General features: G+C 43.3%; 1 pseudogene; it reads right to left on the bottom strand.

The window, feature by feature from the left end:
* Positions 1 to 7,090: 7,090 nt before the first annotated feature.
* Positions 7,091 to 7,262, bottom strand: LOC129698481 (U2 spliceosomal RNA; annotated as a pseudogene).
* Between the last annotated feature and the right edge of the window lie 548 nt (positions 7,263 to 7,810).

Genomic DNA, 7,810 nt, shown 5'->3' with positions numbered 1-7,810 from the left:
CACTCTGCTGACTCAGACAAGTGGTTTCAGTCAGAGGACTGTGATGCAATTCCTAATTCAGGCTTGCATTATGCTAAATTCCACTCTGAGGAAGAACGCTAAGAATTTGTGGTGACTCTTATAGTCAAGAGTTGACAGGGAACTCGTATTCCCACATCAAAGGGAGACTGTGTTTTCAGCTCTAGTCATAAGGTTCTGATTATATGTTATCAGCAAAATATATGAATAACTAGATAATGCATTTTCCGCGGCAAGAGAAGCCAAAATATTTCTGTCCGTATGGTCAATAGAGGAATGGTGGTTCCAAATGGAATCAGTGACATCATACGGAGGATGAGTGGTCTGCCCAAGAATTAGAGGGGTATATTTCTGATACTTCTCAAGATTACAGAAACATGGAGCATGCCAAATCAAGTTAGGATTTGGCTAATCTGATGTGTTTAGTTAACCAGTTTAAGATGGATGATTGGCTTTCAGCAATTTAACTGATTCAGAGAATCGATCTTCAAGATGCATACTTTGCCATATCTATACACATGAAGCACCGATTATCTGTTGTTTTGATAACAAAGCCAGTGGTGGAAGCCAATGTTGCCCTACTCAGATCAAAGGGCATTGTGTCATCGAGTTTTAGATATTATGTAAAATTTGCAGCTGATAAAACTTAGGGGTTATCAGTAGATACCTCTTGCGATATTAAGATTGAGGCAACGTGAAATTTAATAGTGCCAATTTTGCCTATTCATTCAGACCATGGTAAGGCGGCTGAAGCAACTCCTATTTACTCGGTCACGGGTGATGGCTGGAGCAGCCTGTCTTCTCGAGCAGCTAGCTCTGCACGATTGTATGGGAAGTTTGTGAACAAAATAAGTGAGTTACTTTTAAACGGAAGTAACAGAGGTTTGTGTAGCTTTCAGTTTGAGCCTAGAGCAGCGTTTATGTGATAGCACAATTGACACTGCTTGTGCTGCTTTGTCATGCTCTATAGTACCATCAGTGGGACAATAAATGATTGGTTATTCACCCGCTGTTCACTAACGTTATGCAGGGCGTCGTTTATATGACCACTCTAAAAGCCTACACTCATTGTAGTGTGTGATGTACACCAGTAAATTATTATGCAAATATTCTTCTACTGTATTCCTAATGGGAGCAGTATTTTTAAGATGATTATGCGTTCAGCAACTGACCTCAGCACAAAGAACACAGTCTTTACTCAATCTCTGGCTCGGTCTCTGGGTCATAACTGACATTTGGGTAGCTTGTTATGGGAATGATCTCATAAGCAAAATGGGCATGATTGCATGCATTTGAAGTTGACAGCATACCCACCAGAGCAGAGATTGGGGGTGTCATTAGGTATACAAGTGCACTGAGCTTGCTACTACCTATGAGATGAAAGATAGTTTCTTTATTGTTATTCAATAGTCTCAAGATATTGCTGATGGCTCATTAGCAGCCAATAGAATGGATAGTTCCCTTTCATCATAGAGCAAGAGGCTTACATAGTGCTTGTTAATAAATTATAACATTTGGTTGAGTATGTCTGGACATTTGCAGATGGAATTCTGCATAGTGTTGCATGAGTTATTGTCTAACTGAAAGTCAATTGGGATTATGGGCCGGTTAAGAACAATGGCCATGGATGCAAGTTAACATCATGGTATTAATAACCCATGTTTTTCTACCATTAATTGTTTATCTGTTTAAGTGTTTCACACACAGATTGGGTTACTGCATGAAACCACAGAGCTTAGAAATCTTCACGTAGTCACTCACGTGACTTTGAAATAAAATAGGAAGATTGTACGAGAACTTACCATTTGAAGTTTGATCTTTATTTTATGAGAAGTTGAAAGGGAATACGTATTCCACTCCCAACCCTGAATCTCATAAAAATCATTCAGTAGTTCTACGGTCATTAATCTTTCTATAGCTTAAGTTCAGCAACTAGTATGTGGTTTCACACAGCTACTCTGAAGATTGACGCGCATGCGGCTGGCACGTATTCCCTCACTTCAACTTCTCATAAAATAAAGATCAAACTTCAAACGGTAAGTTCTCGTTTAATCTTTCTATTTTCATTTCTAAATGTATTCTTAAGCCTCACCAAAAAAATTGCTATCCCTCTTGCAAATCGGAGAGAGGTATACTGTAACTGTTTTTAGTTGCCGAATTTGCCATTGGTTTTACTTACTTTTGCATTTTACCGATCCACTGAAATTAACTGGCAGCCAACACTGCCTTGGATGACTGAACACAAATTTCTCCGCAAAGTCCAGGGGGATAATTTCATGAATGTTTATTTTTCCTCTGGTTGCAATGGAACAATATGAAAGGAGACCAATATCAAGAAGATTATTGATATGAATGTTGTTCTATAATCCACTCAGCTGTATAATTGCAAACAATATTTAGTGCCTGCTGTAATGTCTTCTATGATCAATTTAAGTATGAATTGCTAAAGCCTGCACACCTTGTACAGTGTCAGGTGTTGATGTTATCTGCAGAACAGAAAGAAGTTGCTAATTTAAGATGTATGGATGTTCTCAGCAGGCAAGATTAAAATAAAACAAGTAGAAATCAATGTGGGCACCAAGTCAGTCACAAGTTGCGAATGGAAATTTGAGCTAAACCAGTGAAGACAGATCTAATATTGCAGCAAAGTGTAATGCTTCTTAACTGAGCCACAGTACGCTCATGAAAACACTGGGGATGCTCTCAGAATATGCCTGGACTTGCAGATGAAGTGAAAATTAAACAAGTAAATACAATGATTTATCACCTGTGTGAAAAACCAGAAGATATTCCTCCATCATTCACCCTGACGGGTGATAGCAGTAAAAACCATTATGGAGCGTGGAGAAAAAATTCATGGACATTTTACCATCAGAGGAAGGGTGATTGATGAAAGAGCTAAATTAAAGCAGTAAATATCATTGCTCCGAGGAGCTAATCGAGCACAAGGTACAGAATCCATAGATGCAATCAAGCACAAAGATAAGAGAATACACAAGTTCAAGCCACCAGAAACATTGTAATAATCCAGCAGTCATAATGGTGGGGGTGATCTAAGAATTGTCCAACCATAAATTCACAATGGTGCCTCTTTAGCAAGAGGGAGGTAAATCTGTGGAATTCATTGCCATAGAAGGCTGTGGAGGCCAAGACGATGGGTATTTTTAAAGCGATCTGGAACATGAGTAATCCAGACAGCAACTGTAGTCAAGATTGAACCCGAGTCTCTGTCGCTATAAGACAGCAACTCTACCGCTGAGCCACCATGCCACCCGTGATGAGGAAGAGCATCTCAAATAGACTAATGAGATTTTTTGGAGCTGTTGGTGCCCCTACGTTCCCAAGAGGAAGGATAAAATAGTAAGATTAAACGAGAACTTACCAGTTTGAAGTTTGATCTGTATTTTATGAGGAGTTACGATGAGGGATTTCGTGAAGAACCCCGCTTCCACGCATGCGTATCATTCTTCAAAGCAGCGGTGTGAGGTCACAGGAACCTATAATGATCTAACATAGTAAGATTATCAAAGAGATACCAGTTTTTGATATGATCATAAGAGGGTGGGAGCGGAGGGCACGAAATCCCTCATCGTAACTCCTCATAAAATACAGATCAAACTTCAAACTGGTAAGTTCTCGTTTAATCTTACTATTTTACTTCGGAGTCACGTGAGTGACTTCGTGAAGATTTCAAAGCTCTGTGACCTCATGCCGTGGAACGAGTCCATGCTTCACAACTGCCTTGGGTATTGGGAGAGAGCATCATTAGTAATTTTAAAACACAATTATACAAAGAGTTGTGTGGTATAATGAAAAAATTATATAACATTTTTTAAAATTTGAGAATCATAGCCCTGTAACCTTTCGGGCAATTATTTTGTTGGACATAAAATGTCTTCTTAATACAAATGATGGCTCCAAAATTTAACTGGTTTATTATAAAAACCTGTGGAAAAACCCTTTTTGAATGACCATCCTGCCATTCTGAGGATTTGGTCTGTGGGTACCTGTACAAATTTTTGCTGCGGATGTTGCTGCAGCCCTGGTGGAATGAGAGTTAAAACATTAGTGTCATTTTTAGGACCTATTTGAGCCACCTAATATAGTTTGAGTCGTGACCCTTTCATGCGGTTTCTTTTAAGAGATAAACAACTCCATTTTCTGACCTCGAATGTTCTTAGTATATTCCATATATTGTTAGATGTGTCTTGCTATACACCGTCGTTTGCCATATGGGTGTACCATAAATTCAAACACTTGACCTGAGGAAACCCGATCTGTTTTCTTTTATTAAATCCTGTATGACAACACCAGTTTCTCGGTGAGATGATCAGGGAGTCCAGGCTCAGTTTGCTTAATGGCTGGACTTGTTGTGCGGTAAATAACACCATGAGCATAACCATCTTCCTGGTCTGTTACTGAAGTGACAACGCTGTTATGAGCTACAAGCTCCTCAGCATGTTGAGAAACGACACCCACGTCCCAGATTTCGGAGTACCTGGTTTTCTTACCAGGGGTGCGTTCCCACCGCGTGCCGCTCCGTTCCTTGTGATAGGTAATTGGAGAGTGCACTTGTGGCACTATTGATGGCACTGTAGCTCCATCGATTATCATAATGGAGGCTTGTTAAAATTCCAATACGGCCAGAATGTTCTTGGCCTGTTGGTCGAGGTTGTTGTCCAAGCAGTATATGCCCCATTTCTTGATGTCCAAAGGTACTGCTTCCATGTTGACAGTCTTAGTGCAGATGAGATGAGATTCATCGTCCTGTCTGACAGCCCAATGCCGTGCAGTGGGTCTTTAGCCTCTATAAATCCATAATCCATAGTCTTATGGCATGGATGACAGCCTCCAGTCACTGGAAAATTAATAATTTTTTTTTTATTTTATTTATTTTTTTTTTTTTATTTTTTTGGCTATGTTCAATAGGGAACATGGTTCTAAACCATCCCCTGTATGACCGAATACCATGATTTAGAAGGTCAGTCGGAACTCTGAGAATTCCAGATGCCGAGTGTAGTTGAATTATCCCTAGTACCCCATTGATGGGGCCGAACGGGGGAAAAACATCACCCTATGGCTTTGTTACATAACAATGCCAAGCTGGTTTTAGAATTTTAGTAAATAATATTGGAGCTAATGATTGCCCCTATTGTAAGCTCTATTGCCAAAGTTCCTCTTTTGAGTCAATGCCTGCCATATAGAAAACCCGCAGCTGACACCAAGTCTTATCAAGAAAAAAGAGTATCCATCTTAGAATGAATATCTAGAACAAATGTGTTTAGGGTTAAAATCAATGATAATCCTGCAACCCTACTCTATTTATTTTTAATAAATATGTTTGATACAATTCTAATGTTCCATGAAAAGTATGCTCAATCACATCTTTTGTGTACAATTTTTGTAGACCATGTGGGTTTTAGATTGTTTGGTTTATGTAAGGACAAAATGCCCTTCTGGTGTATGTTGTACTGTGGTTATTGGAATGAGTAAATCTTATCAGATAACCCTGAATACTGCTGAGATTATATGAATCTGTAGTGATTATATACCATACATAACTGTAGTGTTGTAACCTCCCCTACCATCATAGGTCCCTATTTTGAACAGAAGAAAACCCCACCCACCTACCTCCATGGTTACCGGTGGTTGTGTTATTTCCTTGGTTTATTTGACAAAGGAGGTTCTGGTTTGATATCTCTTGTTCGGGGTTGTGTGGGAGGTTGAGGTTCCCGCATCTTCCAGGGTGGCCGCCCTGGCCATACCCTAAAAAAGGATCCTGTGGGTTATTGATTTCTAGCACTGCCACTGGTATGAGCCACATTATTTATGGCGTTGCCTGTGGCCGGTATCATGCTCCAAAATAGGCCCTTGCGCTGGCCTTGATGAGCCCCAGTGTCTTGGCTTTGTCCACTCACGGTTCTTTGTTTGCAAATGGTAGCATTTTTTGGGGTCCCAGTGCTGGCTGAATGGCCGCCTTCCATGTGTAGTTCAGATCATATTGCATATTACTAAACAGAGCTAGTGCGTCTAGATGGTCTTTGGTTACCTACATTTAGTCCAGGGTGCGAGTGTATTCTATGATGCCTTCCGTCAATCCCTTTAAGGTTCTCTGGATCTTGAGGTCCTGGTTCCTGATGTTCGTCCCCATATGCTGCCAAATGCATTGGTTTACACTGGGCACCCGTAATGCCTCACCGTTGCCAGGTGGCAGATGTCTGGCCAGTGTCTGTAAATTTTTTCCCTGTTGGCGTTTGTGGCCAGACATATAGTAATACTATTGCCATCCTGGATCCAAGTCTACCCATGTTTGACTTGGTTAAAGTAATCAGCCACCATGTCCAGCAGAGTCCCTGCTGTGTTAGGATCATGGGATGCTGTATTACCAGGCTCTGGCCCATCAGGGTCCTGCCTACTCTTTTTTATAGAGTTAGAGATCTCTAGGGTCCCGCACGGGGTACCCATGTGGGGCTTAACTGCTGCCCACTTGTCTTTTGTTCTGCGGACCCCTCTTGCAAGTCAACCCAGAACTGACCCACAGTGCTCCCCTCTGATGGGGTAGAAGCATTGTGCAGCCCTCAAAGAGGTACTGCTGTGGGTTATCACATTGGAGCAAGGCTCCATACACCGCTTCTTCCCGCTCCAGCCCTCTCGGGCGCTGGTTGCCGGCGGTTTTAAGCAAAGTCGGACCCTTCTCAGTCCACTACCTTGTTTGATTTGTGTCTAGCCTACCGCTCGGCCGCATGGAGCTGGCCGGTGCGGGGCTGACATCGGGCACCGCTGATCCCACTACGGTTGATCCAAGTGCCGCTGGCTGCTGCTGGCTGCCCCCTGTTCCACGGTCCTCCTTCTCCAGCTTGTCCTTCCTTCCGTGGAGTGGATATGGCCGGTGTGGAGGATAACTGGCACAGCTGATTCCATCTATTCCTTTAACCCGGCTCCAACGCTCTCAGCGCTCCTGGCTGCTCCTTTATCTTAGACCCGTGGGACCCACCCCCGTACTGACGGTACTGGTCCCTTGCGGTCGTTGCAGCCGGTCAACCCCACTCTAATGCCCTCAATTCTGGGCACTCCTACTTATATGGTCCTTAGCTAAGGAACATATAAGACATTAAAACTGATGATAACAGCTATTATAGATTTTATTTAATATATGGTCCCTAGATAAGGGACGTATCAGATATTAAACTGATAAGAACAGATACTACACCTGGTCACTCACATACTGGTCCCTTGTAGTAGATTGCAGCCAGTCAACTGCCAAGTCCTTTGCTGCTGAAAATGAATTTTCTCACCGTGCTGGAGCGAAGTTGGGCACAGGTGTTTTCCTCCTCCAGGAATCGATGTGCCCATGCTGCTCCTGCCGTTGCCAGCTCCTGCCGTTACAGCTCCTGCCGTTGCCAGCTCCTGCCGCAACCTGCGCTCCTGCAGCTGTCAGTGTCACTGCTGCTGCCCGTACTCCTGCAGCTGCCCGCAACTCCTGCAGCTGCCCGCAACTCCTGCAGCTGCCGGCTGCCACTCCTGGAGCTGCCGGCTGCCACTGCTGCTGCTGCCGACTGCCGCTGCTGCTGCTGCTGCTGTCGCTCCTCCGCGGTTCTCCCGCCGGCCTTCTGCAGCTTACATGGACCCGGTCCATGTCTGCACCTAGAAGGTAAGTTGAAGGAAACGCAGGGTCTCTTACCCGCTGTTCCCGACTTTCCTTCTCCTGCTGGTGACCGTCGTTCCCTCCGTTGCGGGTTGGAGCCGCTCGGACCAAACCCCGGTGTTCACGGGCCTGGTCCTTCGCGGCAGT

The sequence above is a fragment of the Leucoraja erinacea genome, chromosome 6 (assembly GCF_028641065.1).
Source record: "Leucoraja erinacea ecotype New England chromosome 6, Leri_hhj_1, whole genome shotgun sequence".
Lineage (NCBI taxonomy): Eukaryota > Metazoa > Chordata > Chondrichthyes > Rajiformes > Rajidae > Leucoraja > Leucoraja erinaceus.
The sequence above is the reverse complement of the archived record's forward strand: the minus strand, read 5'-3'. Positions and strand labels throughout refer to the sequence as shown.